We start from the raw sequence: 18,013 nt of genomic DNA, 5'->3' as shown, positions 1-18,013 counted from the left end.
CTATGTAACAATGCTTAGAAGTTGAAAAGTATCCCCAACACAAGCCACAAAATCGGTTTGCTACCTTTGCAGGCAGTGAAGTATTTTCCAAGATAGACTTGTCTAAAGCATATCACCAGTTGAAAGTGAATGACGAAAAATGGAAATTGCTGGTTGGGAACATTCAAGGGACTCTATTGTTACAACACATTACCTTTTCATATTGCCAGTTGTCCAGCAATGTTTCAATCTATGATGGAGAAAATTCTTCAGGGGAATGGAAGAGACAGTAGGTTTTCAAGATGACATAGAAATCGGAGGGAAAACTTCAGAGGAAGGTTTGAAGTTGTTGGACACAACACTCGCACGCCTAGGAGAATTTGGTGTCAAGATGAAGAAAGAAAAGTGTCAATTCATGGAACCCCGAGTGCAATACCAGGGACATACCGTTGACAAAGATGGTATTCATACCATACCTGAAAAGGTGAAGGACGTACTCAATGCATCCTGGGAATGATTCAGTACTATGCAAGGTTAATCAAGAACTTGACGATGTTACTACACCCTTTGAATGAACGGGGGCGGTGGGGTAGCCTAGTGGTTAAAGTGTTGGCTCATCACGCCGAAGATCCGGGTTCGATTCCCCACATGGGTACAATGTGTTAAGCCCATTTCTGGTGTCCCCCGCCATGATATTGCTGGAATATTGCCAAAAGCGGCGTAGAACCACACTCACTCACTCACTTTGAATGAACTGTTTAAGACAAATGCTGAGTGAAAGAGGTCGAAAGAGTGTAAGCGTGCCTTTGATGAAGCAAAATAGACTAGTTTCTGTTGATGTGCTGACTCATTTTGATATGGAAAAACAAATCAAGCTAGCTTGTGATGCATCTAATAATGGATTGGTTACTGTCATTTCTCACCTTCTGCCGGATGACTCTGAGCGACCTATTGCATACTCATCATGAACTCTCAACTTTAATGAACACAGCTATGCACAGGTTGAGAAGGAAGCTTTGGCACTGATATTTGGTGTGAAGAGATTCCATGAATCCCTGTATGGGCAGAAGTTCACACTTGTGACGGATCACAAATCTCTACGCAGCATCATGATTCCCAAAGAGCATGTACCTACATTAGCGACAGCAAGAATACAACAGTGGGCGTTGATCTTAGCAGCCTACACCTACGACATCGAGTTTCGCAAGTCTCAGGAACATGCTAATGCTGACTTGTTGTCATGAATACCTGTGCGAAATGTTGACGAATCTGTGGAAAGTTTTCCATTTTTCATATACAAATGACTTGCCTCTGAAAGCTGAAGATATCAGAAGAGCAACCTTTAAGGATCCAACTCTCTCACGGCTTCTTGATTTCAGGATGGCCTGCTTCAGTGAATTCACCAAGCCTGAAATCCTACTTTCTGAGAAGATTTGAAATCTCAAGCGAACAAGGAGTTTTACTCCAGGGACTACAAGTGAAAATACCACCACCACCACGCATTCTCAGTGAACTGCTCGATAATCTCTTGGGAATAGTACAAATGAAGGGGCTCGCAAGAAGTTGGCTGTGGGTGGCCATCATTGGACTGTGTAATACAGAACTTTGTTAAGTATTGTGCAAGTTGTATTGCCACAAGAAAGATGCCAAACAGTGCACCACTAAACAAATGGACATTTCTATCCAAACCATGGAAAAGAGTACACATTGACTTTGCGGAGTACAAAGGTAGAAGCTACTTTGTGGTGGATGCATACTCTAAATGTCCCGAGGTGTACCTGATGAACTCTGCAACGATGATGATTGATGTTCTACGGCATGTGTTTGCTACACATGGAATTCCACACGAACTTGTCCTAGATAATGGACAATAGTTTACATCTGAGGAAATGATGAACGTTCTTACTATGAACAGTGTTGGGCACAATAGAAGAAGCCATATCACCTTCAAACGAACACTGCTGCAGAACAACTGGTGCAAACTTTCAAGAAATATCTGAAGACCTCGAGTGAATCTGACCACAGCATCAAATCTTGAACTTTCTTATTTGCTTCCGGACTACACCACCCACAGTGACTGGCAGACAACCATGTGAGCTGCTGATGAAGCGACAACCACGAACCTGATTGGACCTGATAAAACCAAGTCTGAGCGACAAGATGATGGAACAATGCGAACCGGAGTAGCAACCGATACAGCTGCGAAATCTACAACATTGACAAAGTGTAGAAGATTCCATGGAACAGGCATGCAGAGGTTGGGACATGTGAGTTACATAGTTGATATACTTGGATATCCAAACTATGTGTGCACATCCACCACATTTCTTCTCCAGAAGTCAAGTTGCCTGATAAAGTTGTGGAACCGCCACTTGTTCCACGACCAACTTGTGAGACCAACCCTCTGAAGAACCACGAGGCATCGCAGTAGATGTGGGAATACACCCTCCAATCACAAGTGTAATGAACCACCAGTGGTTCTTGACGAAACTGTTTGTACACAACCCTGTGAACAACGTTACCCAAGCAGGAATAGAAAACCCCAGAAAGACTTGATCAGTGAAATTTTAAGTGTTTTAATCTAAGTAGGTTTGATTAGTGAAGTGCTGCGAGCATGCTGTTCAAAGTAGGTCATATAGATTTCAGAGAGGATATATGAGAGAGAGGGGAGCCCATGGGTAGACCATGGATTTGCTCATAGAGGTCATCACCCCAGGTAAGCCCTTAACAAAGAAAATGTTGTGGTTCCGATTACCCGAACAACCCTTGAATTCTGGTGCCGAGTTTTTTTAAGAGGTATGAATAAAATAATCTTTCAGATACCATTGTTTTTTCCTGGCACCAACGGACATTGGTCATTCTGATAGAGAAAGTCAACATGATGGCCGCAAGCTTGATTGAATAAACAATTACACATTGATAAATGTATTATTTGTTTGTACTTTACTTCTAAAAAAAAATGTGAAAAAAAAATAAATCCTACCTACCCTAAATTTTCAAGAGGTGTAATCGGAACCACAACATTTTTTTTGTTTGGCCTAAAGTAGGTGGAGGTGATGGAGTTGGAAATGAGCTGGATGATGGAGTCAGTGGGGAGGTTAGTGTCAAGGCTGTCAATGCGGTGGCGGAGGATGTGCAGGCTTCCATTAATGGGGATGTTGATAAACAGATCCACAACCTCAAAGCTTAAAATCTTGCCAGGGTCCGTAACAGTCTTAGGTTTATCACAAAATTCAGCAGAGTCTGAGGTATAGGAGTCAGCAGTTTTGCCCCGAGGGGCCAATACTTTGGTGAAGTGTTGGGCAGTGTTGCAGAACACTGTACAGTGAACATACTAACAGTCTAGCTTTCGGAGGGTTCTTGTGATTCTTCACAGTAGCCCGCACATACGGGGCTTGTGGATGAGGGACAGAAAGTTTCAGATGGAGTTGATGGCTGATCTCATAGGTGTCACTTAGCTCTTTCAGGTGGGCCTTGTGTTGTCTCTAGCTTCAGCTGAGGAAATCTAGACTTGCTTCATTTAGAACTTCAGCATTGCAGAAAGAGCTAGGCAGTATGAAAACTGAACCATGGTGACTGGATTTACTTGGGCTGTTGATTAGGTTGTTAGGTTGCCATCTGACCAAAATCATGCCTGAATTAGAAATAAATTAATCAACAGCAACAGAGCAACAGAATATTAACACTGTAACCTGAAAAGAGAACATGATGAAATTGAATTAAGTTATTACTGTGAACATCATCTAGGTAATGAGAATAGTTGTTGGAGATTAGTTCTGCATCTCGAACATTCACCAGGAATCTAGATAATGAAATAAAGTTGTTATGGCATTGAGTATATAGGTGATGATAAGCAGAGTGGGATCAATATCAAGTGTTTAATGGTGCTGCAGCAGCATGACCATCACCATTTCATTCAAATCAGTTCAGTTTTATCCTCAATCTCAAAAAAACATTTGCTCAGCATCATCACTGTTACTATAAACAAGCAGTATTTTGCCATGATGTTCAACAAGCCTGGAAGGCCACCAGACGCCTTTACGAACTGTGTGCAAATTTCTAACCAAGTAGAACATCTGAAAGTATTAAACATATTTAATACACAATTATAGCACTATAAACATCCACGAAATCAAATACAAGCCAAATCCAAGACGAAGAAGTCTGGTACTAAACTGAACAGTTGAGTTACTAGATAGTTTTCGTTTGAGGGACACCTCAAAAGTCAACATGTCAAAAAACTTTCTCGTGGACCCCGTTCTCTAATGTTGTAAGTCAAGATTGATCTGATTGAGGTAGTTATGAAGCTTATAAAGGGAAGGAGGATATTCAAACAATTATTTCAGGCTGTAGACTAATGCTCAGTCTAGAAACAAAAACAAAAACAGTCTGTACTGTTTAGTATAAATGATATATATTATTTAAATGAGGGATTTGTTCACCATATATTAAACCATTTCAGGGAGAAAAAATGCCTGAGATGTATTTTATTACATTTTTTCGTGCCACTGACTGTACATGCTTTAAGGATATTATCAAGCAATTAAAATGTTAACTCAGGTTAAAGTGAAGATGCAGCTGCTCTATGGCTGTGGTGGGCGAGCTGTCTAAGGAGCCAGGCTAGTGATCCAGTGAGTTTAAGGTGCTGTCCCAACCTCTTCCCCTAGGCCAATGTTTCCCACCCTTGAATCAACTTTAAAGGCTACTTCTTTCCCACCCTTGTTCTTATATCAAAATGGGGAGATTTTGGCCCAGCTAGGCTATTTCTTCCCCAACCTTGTTTTCATGTTTGTTAATCTTGAAAAATGTCAGAAACGAAAACAAGACATAGCTATTCACGTGAACACATTGATGAGACATTCATGTTGATGTCAAGTTCCATTAACAATTTACAGGTCATCTTCATCTTCATATATAACATGTACATGGTTCACATTTTGTTTCAATATCCTTGTATAAGGTGAGATTGAAATGAAAATCAAGCATATGTAATAGGCGCCTTGCATGTGGGAGATGTAAAACAGACGCCCAGTGACAGCAGAACGATGCAGATGTGTGACAAGTGTCAGTTGGCTACTGAAGTAATATGCTTTGCGTTGTTTTTTGTAATTGGTCTCTTTACGTGGTCAGTATATCTTGTCTGCAGCTTCTGTATGAATGGTTCCTGACAGGTTTTCCAAATTTTTAACTTCATTAAAGTCACAACAAAAAGAGAATTTTGTTTCCATTCTTGTTTATTAAAAAAAATGTATAAGGAAGTTAGATCAAAACAAGCCAGTCAAGTGTTCAGAAACGAACAAACTTACATAGTTCTCCCTCTTCCCTGCCTACCTAAATCCTACTAAACTCTGTGAACTTCTTCTTCTGAAAATAACAAAATAAAACCTACTTAGTCCTACTCTATTTCTTTCCCTCCCCAATTTACCACTAAATCAATATGATAGGCCCATATGAAATCAACAAAACAATAAATAAATACGTGGAAACGTATAATTTGGTCTTGGTTCAAGACACGAGGTCGTAGATTAACTTAACCGATGCGGGTATCGGACGACTGACGATTCCTTACCTTGGGTAGGCTTATATAGCCAACATCGGGCCTTGTGACTGGGGAAATCCAAAATTCGGCCAATGCGCACGCTCCTTGCATCTCTGCCCCTTAAGATGGGGGAGCATGCAAGAAGTGTGACATCGTCCTGTCTCCCCAGCCACGAGGTCCGCATGTGTGAAAGCTGCTACTTTTGAGAACTACAAAGCTATGTCAGCCGCCCACCCACCCACATACCTAAACTTCTTCACCCACTATGAAATGACTTTATTTACATTTATACCCCAAGACGACCACACATAAGAGCAAAGTATTAAAAGTATGTAAGCATGCATATACAGTTAATGATGCAGAAATAAAGTATGAATCTTTACCATCGTTTATCTTCTTATAGAACAGTAGACTTCAAATAATCATGAGCTAGAACTTGAGATAACAAAGTTACTTGCACCAGGTGCAGCCTGCTGGGACAGGTACAGAAATGTCCAGGAGATGAAAGTGAAACAATCCAACTGTCAAAATATTTTATGCAGGCACAATGATTTCAGTCAAATCACACCTTGACCACAACATTGAAATGTGTGTTATTGTCATTTGATAGGAATAGGGCAAACCTTGAGGCTTTGATGTCTCTTTTTTTCAAAATTCGTAGGGATATGTCGCCCATCCTTACAAATTACTACCATATCTGCAGTAGACATAGATGTCCACATCAAGTAGCTGTGGCCATTTGCTGTGGCCATTTCCTCGGCATCTGTGGCCCATTCCCCACATTTGGCTATTATCCATGTATGAATCCACACTTTGGTTCACAAATGTTTTGAGTTTCTTAGGTACTTTCCTCGATACCATGTGTTTCACCACTGTCTCTCTGACAGCCAAATGGGAAGCTTCAGACCCACTCACAGCATGAGCAATTGATCGAAAGAAGCAGTTCCCGTCCCCCTTTGTCTTGTGAACAATCCTGGGTTGGGCAAGGTGTGATGAGACAGTGTGGCCAGGGTAAGTGTGAAAGTTGATGCCAAGTCTCTTTGAAGTTTTTTCCACACATCAGTTGTCGGAGGATAGAAAGATCGAAAATTGGTGGTAGAGGCTGATGTGTTGGTATAAGAGCAATGGTGGGGAAGAAGTAGCCTAGCTAGGCCTTATGTTGGATGAGACCTGTGACATCACCATAGACTCCCATTATTCAAAGTCTGTGTAAAACCCTGAAATACCCATATGTAATAATAATAATCTATGTTAGAACTATTTTTTATATGTGGTCTTTGCCATTATATGAGTAGCTACTTTGTTTAAATATTACTTTACAATGAAATACCTACATTATAGGTTGTTCACTGGTCAAGAGGGGGGCATTGGTTGATGTACCTTCGATGTTTGTTTATGTTCTCTGAGCCCACAGGGCCAGGGGAACATACACAAACATCGAGGGTACATCAACCCATGGGCCCCGAGGGACCAGTGAACAACGTATTTATCTTACCGAACACCTTAATGTTAATTTTGAATTGTTTGAAGCAGGGGTACAAATCTTTTTGTAGCCATCGCTAGATTTTGCTGACAAGAAAAAAAAGATTTAGAGTTAGCTCCCTTCCATCGATTTGCATTCGCAAGACATCAGCAATTTCCGTACATCATACGTGATTCAATGTTATTTGAGATAAAGAATTACTACCACGAGGTACCAAATGAGTTGCCATTGACAGCGGGGTACATTGAAATGTTCCTCGCTTGTAAGCGGGGTACATTGAAAATAATAGAGCGCTCAGCCAATCAGAAAGTGACATTTATGTGTGAGGTAAGATAAATATGTATGTTTTGTTTGCTTTTACTCGCTATAGAAATATAACTGGAGCACCCTCTAGAAAACTTGGGCAATAACTCTGATAGATAGATTGACTGTTGTAATATTCCATGGAGGAGGGTTGATCATCATATGTATAGGCAGAGGCTACAAATCTTTATTCTTGTACATGTACATTGACATACCATTAAAATTCTGAATTTATCATTCACAGATATTAGCTAGAACATGTTTAACAATCACAACAATCTCAGAGCATCTTCTGCATCTTGGTGATTGGCTGCTCTTAACTTTTTGTGGGCGGGGCCAAAATCAGTAGACACAGATTTTGCAAGAATAGATTCGCGATTCTTAATGGAACTGAGAGTGGATTTTGGAATGCCAAAGTCGAAAGCGATGTTTGTCTTAGATTTTACACCTGAATCTACAGCCTGAATTATCTGAAGCTTGGTGTCAAAAGTGATAGCTTTACGTTTGCCTGCCATAGTGACGAGAGTGAACGAAGACCTGTATACCAGTCAAGCTTTTAAACACGACATGTTTGTTTTGTTAATTAATTAATGACCATCGAACGTTGTTGATTCGCCGGCAACAATGTTGATGTATACCGCTAAGTGGCTGAGCTGACACTGAGTGAGTTCGTTAATTGGGTCTTGGGGGTAGGAAATCTGTTTGCTATAGCCGTTAATTCACTACTCACGAGTTCGTTATTCGCGTATAATTTTAATGATATTATCAAGGACTATTGACTTTTAAATTTGGTGACTTTTAAATTTGTTCGCTATATCCATGTTCTACTGTACAACTATGCACCCATGCATTAATTAAGCACTAAAAATAAGTAATTATTTCCCAAAGCAACTGTTACGATTTGATTATGCAAATTCACATTTTAGAAACAAAAACATTAGAAAAGTACACATTCCATACTCAATGCTATTTATTCCCTTATATTGGATTATTTATGTACTCATTTTGGAAGATTTCGAAAATTTATTTTTTCTAAATTTCAAATATTATCTATAGCTGTTTCTCATTTCTTGCGAATTGTGACTGCCTCCGTGGTGTAGTGGTTAGAGCGTCCGCCCGGAGAGTGGAAGGTCGCGGGTTCGATCCCTGACCGCGTCATACCAAAAGACGTTAAAATATGGTGCTTTTTGGTCCCTGCCTGGCGCTGGGCATTAATGGGTACATCAAGGACTGGTCGGCTCGGAGTCAGTATAATTTGCCTGGGTGGGATATTATGCTTCACTGCGGAATATCTCTGTGGGCTAGCACTATAAAACCAGCTTAAGTGAGTGAGTTCAAATTTATTGTCTCATTGGCAATATTTCAGCCATATTGTGACTTAAAAAGTTATAAATTAACATTAAACACAATTACATTATAAAACACCTGTCGACAAAGGACAGTAAAACAACTAGATTATCACAGGAATAAATTTAAGACTAGTAATTAAATCTAAAATATTTTACCTATAAATGACAATACAATATGAAAACCAGCTATAGATTGCCAACAACAGAAGGTAGATCACCATACTAGGGACCATGGGGACTTACAGTACATTTGCTTCCTGCATGGGCACTAGCTGGATTTACATCATCCCTTCAGCTGTCGGCAATTAAGATACATCCAGCCATACATTAAAATTATAAAACCAGCTTAAGTCTGGGCTAGTACAAGCAGCCGCACATACACATACACACGCATGCACGTTGTCATATGAGCGAAATATTCTCAAGCACGACGGTAAACCCAATTTCACCTCACCTCTTACGAATCGTACTGGACATCATTGTTCAGCTGGTCTTCACCTGAACTTCTCACTGCCCAACAGGGAATGTCTAGTAGCAGTTCAGTTTCCTTGACTTCAGTGCGATATCTTGCCTACACCTTCATGTATTTCCAGCCTTAGGGCAGTTGCTTTATACAATCGTTGGTAATCCAACTGCCGCTTGTAGGATGGAAGTTTCCCACTTTCCCACGAGACAGCGGTCGACAGCAGTCGACAGCAGAAGGCTGTCATCTTCTTCAACTGACACCATGCGCGATGTTGGCTCTTTCCTCAACAGAGGAATTTTCACCTTCTCCGGCCAGTCAATTGTTGTCAGGGCCTTCTTCCTGCTTTCCAGTTTCTGAAATTTTGCAAACAGTAAACAGTCAGTACAAGCAAGCATTCGTCAACAATATCCCTGGCTAGAGAAAGGAAAACTGTCCAATACTGCTTGAGGAAAAATAAATTGAAACCACTGTCCAATAAGCAAGTAGCTCAATAAATCAAACCTGATCATTTTACCTGAAAAGTGACAAAAGTTTCAATTGCAGAACAACTTAATGAAATTTGATAGAGTAGAGAGACAAGTGAGAGAAGGACCTATTTCCTTAGCTTGAGTTGGAGATTTGATGACTGACAAAGGAGATTCTCTTTCAATGAATAATAAAGTGACTTACGGAAAACTGACATTGAATCAATAACATATCCTATGAATGCACACTAAATTCATGAAATACTGGTAACTGTCATAGCCTTTTTATCTGAGAAATTACTATGTGCTATTCAAATATCTTTAAGCTGTATATTTCTAATTATAAATTGCACTAACAAAAAAGCGTTCATTTTGAAATTTCTTTTGAATGTACAAGTAGAAAATATTTCCAGTTGGAAGTTGGAAGCTAAAAAAATAGTGGCTCTGTAAAAGTATTGGCTGTCCAGTAAACAAGTTGCTCAATAAATTTAACCAAACCTGAAGAGGTTTTAAATTCTTCGAAGAGAGTCGTCCTTGGGGTACATATTATGCATTTTCCAAGCTGAAAATGTCCTGTGACAGTTGTATCAATGTTTTTTGAATAAAAAGATTGTACAATAAATAAACTCTTTTATTTATTATACGGCCCCCACCTCACGGAGTTACCTCCCGTTGAGCATGCGCACCAACTGGGTAAGCACCTAGGCCCGTATCATCATTCCTTCTGCTGAATACATCAGTGAACAGAATTGCGGGGAGGCGGGAGGCCCTACCCCAAGGACGACTCTCTTCGAAGAATTTAAAACCTCTTCAGGTTTGGTTAATTCTTCATAGAGATCGTCCTTGGGGTACATATTATGCATAAACACAGACTCCCAAAGACCGGAGGCCAGGGAGGAGAGAATTCTGTCCAAGCACACACAAATAGCTATCGTTAATGGGAAAAAATTTAACAGACGCCATAACACTCACCTGTCACATGTCCCAGTTTCGCTTCCGCGAGAGGCATTATGGGAGGGGAACTGACAGGGAGGATTTGTGCTCAAAGACGACCTCCATATGTTAGCATAGGCAATCGCACATGGTACGAATGTCAACAAAGCCCCACCCACCACGTGTCGATTAGTGAGCACCGTAGGGGGGAATGTCAAAACCGCTCTGTCGACTAATTACTCCTGAGAGAATCGAAAGGGGGTAGTTAGCTCCTAGTAGCGGATATGGCAATAACACACATTATTGTACAGCAGCGTCAATAAACAAACCAATAAACCAAGACTCACTCGGTCAGGGTGGCAGGACACTGTCCACTGGAGAGAACAGAACGGCCAAAGCTCGCACGATTACGGGAATGTGTATCGAGCTGATAGTGCCGTATAAACGTGCTTGGCCGGCTCCAAATAGCGGCAGAGCAGATCTCTTCAATGGGGAGTGCCGATGCAAAAGCTTTTGATGCGGCTACTGCCCTGACCGAGTGAGCCTTCAACCCCTCAGGGGGAGGCTTGCCCTTAGCCTGATAAGCGGCACAAATACACGAAACAAGCCAGCGAGACAAAGTCTGCTTGCTCGCTGGCACACCAGCCTTCCCGCCACCGTAACAACAGAACAGCTGGGTACCCGTACGGATTCCCTGCGTTCGTTTGATATAGACTTTGAGTGTCTTACGGACATCCAACGGGTGAGTGCTCGTAGGAGAGGTCCCCGATGTGGAAGGCTGGGTAAGAGTGGGAAGTTCGATAGGAGCTGTCACATGGAAAGCGTGATCGACCTTCGGGCGGTAAGTATCCGGGAGGCGAATACTGACACGATCAGTGTGAAACACAGTCAGCGCCGGGTCGGACGACATAGCATGTAAATCGCCGACCCTACGTCCAGATGTTACCGCCACCAGAAAAACAGCCTTCCAAGTTAACAACTGAATGGAAATAGCCGATAGGTGTGAGAAAGTTGGACCGGACAGCCAATCTAGCACAATTGACAAATCCCAAGGTGGACTGGTACGCCTGAGAGCAGGTCGAACCCGTTCCCCGCCAAGCAGAAAGCGCTGTACGAGAGGGTGCTGCCCCAGAAGAGCACCATCGACAGGGGTGTGAAAAGTGGAAATAGCGGTGGAGTAGCCACGAATGGTCGAAGCCGCCAGGCCTTCTTCCAAACGAGCTTGCAAAAACTCCAATACTCGGACTAAATCCGCAGAAAAGGGATCTGCAATCCCCCTATCTGAACACCAGCGCGCATAGCGGGACCACCTATCCTCATACTGAACGTTTGTCGAATCCCGCCTCGAAGCCAGAATTGTGTCTGCAACTGCTGCAGGAATTCCCGTGCCTCGAGGCTAGACCTGACAGAGGCCAAGCCACCCACTGAATCCGTGGATTTGGGTGGGGGAAGCTCCGTTCTGAGTGAGAATGTCCGGTCGTAAAGGTAATAGAACAGGAGGCTGAGCCAGAAACCTGAGAATTACCGGAAACCAATTACCGGATGGCCAAAGCAGTGCCAGCACAAGCAGCCGAGCTGGCTGGCTGGGTGGACAGCTGTGAAAGGACACGGGAATGAGTGGTGGCCGGCGGAACGCCTAGAGCACTTTGCCCGTCAATCCAGCAGGAAGGCGTTGGCAGCCAACGCCCCTGGGTCGTGTATTGAGAGCAGAACACGGTGTCTGATTCGTCCCCCGCCGGACGCAAAACAGATCCACCTGGAACGACCGCACAACTGGGAGAGAACTCTGAATATCTGCCTGTCGAGCATCCACTGCGGGGCCAGGATCCGGCGCGAGAGCGTGTCTGCTCGCGACGTTCTCCAGCCCCGGGGAGATAAACAGGGAGTACCTGACAATCGCACTGGTCGCACCAGAGGAGAAAGTCCCCGCCTCCTGAAAGAAGCTTCGGGACACCGTGCGCCCTGCTTCAGGATATGCGACATGGCCGTCTGGTTGTCCAACTGAATGAAGACGGACTACCTGGCCACGGACATGCTCTCTGAAGCGCTTCGAAAACCAACCGCACAGCTCTCAGTTCCAACACGTTGATGTGAAGGTGGGCCGACTTCGGACCAGAGTCCGGACACCGACAGACTGCCCAGAACACCCCCAGCCCGTGAGGGACGCATCCGGTCTGAACTGTGAGAGCTGGCGTCGGGATTTCCAAGGGGATCCCCCTGGTGAGATTCCCGACATTGGTCCACCACTGAAGGTGAGGTGTCAACCACCCGGGGACTGTGAGACTGCGCTCCAGGTCCTCCGTGTGAGCCCACAGCCGTGCCAAAGCTTGCTGTATAGGGCGCATCCTCAGCGCGCGCCCGCCACACTACAGAGATCGAAATCGCAGCGCCATATGGCCCAGTAGACGGAGCCAAGTCCGTGCTGGTGCCTGGGGCTGGGAGAGGAACGAAGATACCATCTCCCGAACTCTGGTGATCCGGTCGGGCGACAAGGAAACGAGATCCTTGTTTGTTTGGAATCGCGCTCCAAGAAAAACCAAGTCCTGGGTGGGTACCAGGTCGGATTTCTTGAGGTTGATTATCCACCCCAGTCGAGTTAGAATGTCTATCACTGTGTGAGTAGCATCTAGACTTGCTGGCTGTGTTAGTGCTCCGAGCAACCAGTCGTCGAGGTAAGGGTAACAACGCCTTCCTTGCGAGCGAGTGAGGGTAGCTGGGACTAACATGAGCTTGGTGAACACCCTTGGGGCAGTCGATATGCTGAAGGGGAGCACCCTGAATTGGTAACACATCCCGTCGTAAGAGAACCGAAGGTACTGCTTGAACGAGGGATGTATGGGCACATGCAGATACGCATCCTTTAGGTCGATTGACGTGAGCCAATCGCCGGGCTGAACAGATGAGATCACCGAGCGCAGTGTCTCCATCTTGAAGGATGGTACTTCGAGCATGCGATTCAACCCTTGAGGTTGAGAATGGGACGAACCCGCCCGTCTTTCTTCGGACGCGAGGAAGTCACGTGGGTAAAAATCGCCTGTTCCTCTCCGGTGGAATGCTTTCGATTGCGGACTTGTCCAGCAGAGCCTGAACTTCGTCGCGCAATATGTCCGGCCCGAGGGCAAACGGTGGAGTGAGGCGCCCTTGCCGAGCAGCCGGAGCTGCTCCGGAGGAAGCCAAGCCTCCCCCCAGGGCGACGGAAGTGAACACGCACTCGTCAACGATGGGAACAACGAACAGGAGTCCTCCCCAAGTTGGTACCTCCGTGCTAAATCGGCAGGTCGAACCGAACAGGGGGGTACCAGACAAGAGGGGCTCGACCCGTCCTGAACCAGCGAAGGCAGAATGCGGAGCTGCGTCTGCGAGGGCTGCCGAGGGGCAAACACCTCACCTGGCAAAGCGGAACTCAGCCGAGTCAGCGCGGCCAACAGGCACCGCAGCAGGGTAGGCCCTCGGCAATTCTTTGCGGACCTCCCGCAGAGCGAGCAAAGCGGAAACCTCCGTCATGCTCCTCTACCTCCCCAAGCTCCATCGACTGGCGCCCGAGGCCCGAGTCCAGAGGCTGGGTCTCCTCGAAAGAGGACCCTAACCCCGACCGGTGGGAAGGCCTAAGCTAGGAAGCACAGAGAGGGAAGAGCAGACAGAAGCTCCACGCGTGGGCGCCTGGAAGCGTGCACGGACCCGGTCCCGAGACACTGGAGGCAGACCAGGCAGAACTGGTGCCTCCGCTCTCATGGAGGGCTGGAGTGCGCGGGGACGGAACACCAGGAATACTCAGCGGTCCCTGCGCCAACTCCGAGGGGGACTGGAGCACCTCCCCTCGGGGCAGCCGAGGCGTCCGGACCGAAGCCAGAGGCAGCGGGTCTACAGGCGCCTCAAGGCTGAGGGATCGAGCCGAGCCGGGCGATCCACCCCATGACTCTCCGCCCCGTCCGGAGTGAAGCGAGGAACTCCTGGCGCGGAGACCTCCAGCAGACTCACGAGAGAGAGGGACTTCACAGAGTCCATATGCTGCTGAAACAATTTGTCCATTAGTGTCATATCAAAACCACCAGTACTAGCGGGGAGAGGGGTTTGGCTTCCGGAGGATTGTCCCTTACGTGACTGTCTCTTAGTCTTAGGCGGGGGGACCTGTCTCAGTTCCCCACCGCCTCCACGCATCTCTTTGTAGAATAAGCGTGTCCGCCGCCCTCTGCTTTTGGGCGGGGGGAAACCCAAGACATATGGTACATGTGTCCAGCGTCATAGCCAGTCTTTTCTAGACAGGCGACGCACTGGTCATGCCACCTGTCGGCCCGTGGAATGCTCTGTCCACGGAGCCGAACAGGATGAAAAGGCCTGAAAGCAAACGCGCCAAGCATGTAGCCTTGGCGGACCAGCAGCATATATACACGTAGAAAACATTGAAAAATACCGCGTGAAGGCTACGGAAAGTAATAGTTGGTTCAATGCGCAATAATATTACGACCACATGGCACGCTAAACTTCCTGCCATGGCAGAGCAACGCGATCGTAAACCACGGGAAAGTTAAGCGTAATATAATATAATACAAAGTCACAATTATGTGAAACAACCGACTGCAAAGCTTTACTGTTCCTTTTGCAAAGGTAATAAAGACCATACATACAGGTGGTGTTCCAGAACATTATTCTTTTCGTTCTGAAAAAAGGTCAGCTCTGGGTGTCTGTTAGGGGCAGTGACAGCAGAAGGTGATGAAGGTGCTTACCCAGTTGGTAGCATGCGCGGGAGGTAACTCCGTGAGGTGGGGAGCCATTATAATAAATAAAAGAGTTTATTTATTGTACAATCTTTTTATTCAAAAAACATTGATACAACTGTCACAGGACATTTTCAGCTTGGAAAATGCATAATATGTACCCCAAGGACGATCTCTATGAAGAAGAATAATACTGATCATTTGACCTAACAATTGACTATAGTATCAATCGCAGAATAGCGACAAACTGCGTTTTTTTTTTACACAAATGCTACCACAAAGACTTGTACAACTGAACTGCATGTGTAGTAAACTCCATACACTACAAATACTATGGGAAACTGTGGCAAAAATCACACAAAAATTTGCTACCAGAAAAGACTGACGCTTGGTTCTACGCTATTGACAGTAACTTCCTGAATTGTACTACCACCGTTCCGTAGATTTTATCCTTATTTCCTACTCGTTCCTTACCTCTAATCTTTCTTGAAAAGTACTGGATGCGTTGACTCACCGAAGGTGCTAGCAAAATGAATCTACGCACACCTTGCTTAACCATCACCCCGAAATAATACTTTATTCAAGAAAACATAAGTGAAAGGGAGTCCTCTCCTTCACAGAACATGTCGTTCTTATTCAGAGCGTATTGGTGCTGAAACAGTTCTCACCTTCAGCTGATTAATTCACGGATCGTGCAGCTTGGCGGCTTATATGCCGACCACCAGCGAATACCCAGATCACAAAGTAGAGGCCATCAGCGAATTGGTCATCAATCCTGACTCCTCTCCGATCATAGTAGTGGGCGTTGGGGGTAACCTAAGTGGTCAAAGCGTCCGCTTGTCCGCGCCGAAGACCGGGTTCGATTCCCCACATGGGTACAATGTGTGAAAGGAGTTATATTGCATAATTTCTATTGTTGTTCCCCAGTGACACCTACCCATGGCCTGACCAATGGCGACCCCTGTGACTTCCTATTGTTGTGTCAACCCTACCAGCGTACTCTAGGCAGCCTTCTCAACAAAAAGGTTAATAACGGGAATAAATAGCTAGCGCCGTGATCTATTATTTGAAACCAGGCGACCTGTGGTTTCCCTATTATTATACTATCCCTATACTGACCTCTCTGGGCGGGACTGAAGTAAGGAATAGGTATGACGTCATCCGTTTATCTGCGTCATCATACAAGATGTACATTCTTTCCTATCGTACATGGGTATGACGTCAGCTGTTTTATCTACATCACCATGGCAAGATGTCACATGCCTTCGTACCGTGAATAAGGATGACGAAATCTACCTATCTATGTCATGCAACAAGTCAAATGTGTTCAATCGCTATTGCTGAACTAACACAACACCTGGACAGGGTCATCAGGACAAAGCGTTTTGTTAGTTTTTTAGTATCGGCACATTATCGTGGCAACAGGATGGCACTGTAACAGACTCGTCATTACAATGATGAAAATAGTATACATGTAAACTCTACTGTAATGACAGCATAGGAAGGCACGATTACTGTCGTCAAATTCTCTGATCTTTGCATCATCATACACAAATGATAAAAGCATAAAATAATACTGTAGGCCTTTGGTAACATTTTATTTTAGGTTTTGAAATTGTCATTTTTAAATGGTATATCATATCTAACAACATTCTATAGCAACAACCTTCTGTCACAATAGCAATAGCTTGCTTATAGCCAAGCCCCTTTCCTTGCTTATAGCAACAACCTTCTTCTGTGTGAGACCGTGGTCCAAGGGTATAATGTTCGGGTCTCTGGACTATGCTGTACTGACAAGAGTCACCAGGGCCAACTATGAAAATCTTTTATTGGTGATGGGTGAAATGACTGTGTACCTGCCTGCATATAGAATGAGAAGGTCTCTCAGTGAGGGACAGGTACAAACACTCACATTTAACAACAAGTACAATACAATTAGGCCAATCATAGCAACATTGCATGAATATTACATTACTACATCAATGCACAGTATGTGACTGTACCAACACATGTGCCAATTATGACTTTACATAACTAAAATGGAAAACTGTCATGGCCGACGCTAACAACCACATGGCCATTGTTAAGTTTATAAATTGACTAGATATATATAAATGTTAATTTAAATTAAAGTATGTTCTAGTTAATAGTTAATAGTTGATAATTGTAATAAATGTTTTAACATATTTAATAAATTTAATAAACCTATGCCTAACTTATCTCTAACTGAAACTGTGAAAAGTTGACTCACCTGCATATAAGAATGAGAAGGTCTCTCAGTGAGGGACAGGTACACACTGAGGAACAATCTACAGGTGAGCAACAAGAAAACTATGGCAAACCAATAGGGCCAATCACAGCCAAGAAGAGAATTGTTTGGCACAAGAACCCAATCAGTGGCAGGTAAGTTGCAATAAGGTGAGCCTACTTATAAAAAAGAAGAATTGAAGTGAATTGGGATGATTCCCAATTCAGAAAAAGAAGAGGATGAAAGTTAGAAGAACCGAGGAACCAAGATGGTGACCAGTGTTAGTAAACAATCAAGACCAGACAATGACATGACATGACTGCTATTACAGCACCCACATGGCACTTCAGGTAATTTCAATATTTTATAAAAAGGTAGTTTGTTTTTGGTTTATTTATTTTATGCTTTTTTTATCTTTTCTAATAAAATAAAATATGAACTGACATATGCCCAAACTATATACAAAATACCACACTTTGTTTTAGCACACGGCTACATGTGTATAGCAGCCAACCCTTTCCTTGCTTATAACAA

The sequence above is a fragment of the Haliotis rubra genome, unplaced genomic scaffold (genome assembly GCF_003918875.1).
Source record: "Haliotis rubra isolate DU_JTF1 unplaced genomic scaffold, ASM391887v1 Scf481, whole genome shotgun sequence".
Classification (NCBI taxonomy): Eukaryota; Metazoa; Mollusca; class Gastropoda; order Lepetellida; family Haliotidae; genus Haliotis; species Haliotis rubra.
Note: the sequence above shows the minus strand (reverse complement) of the source record.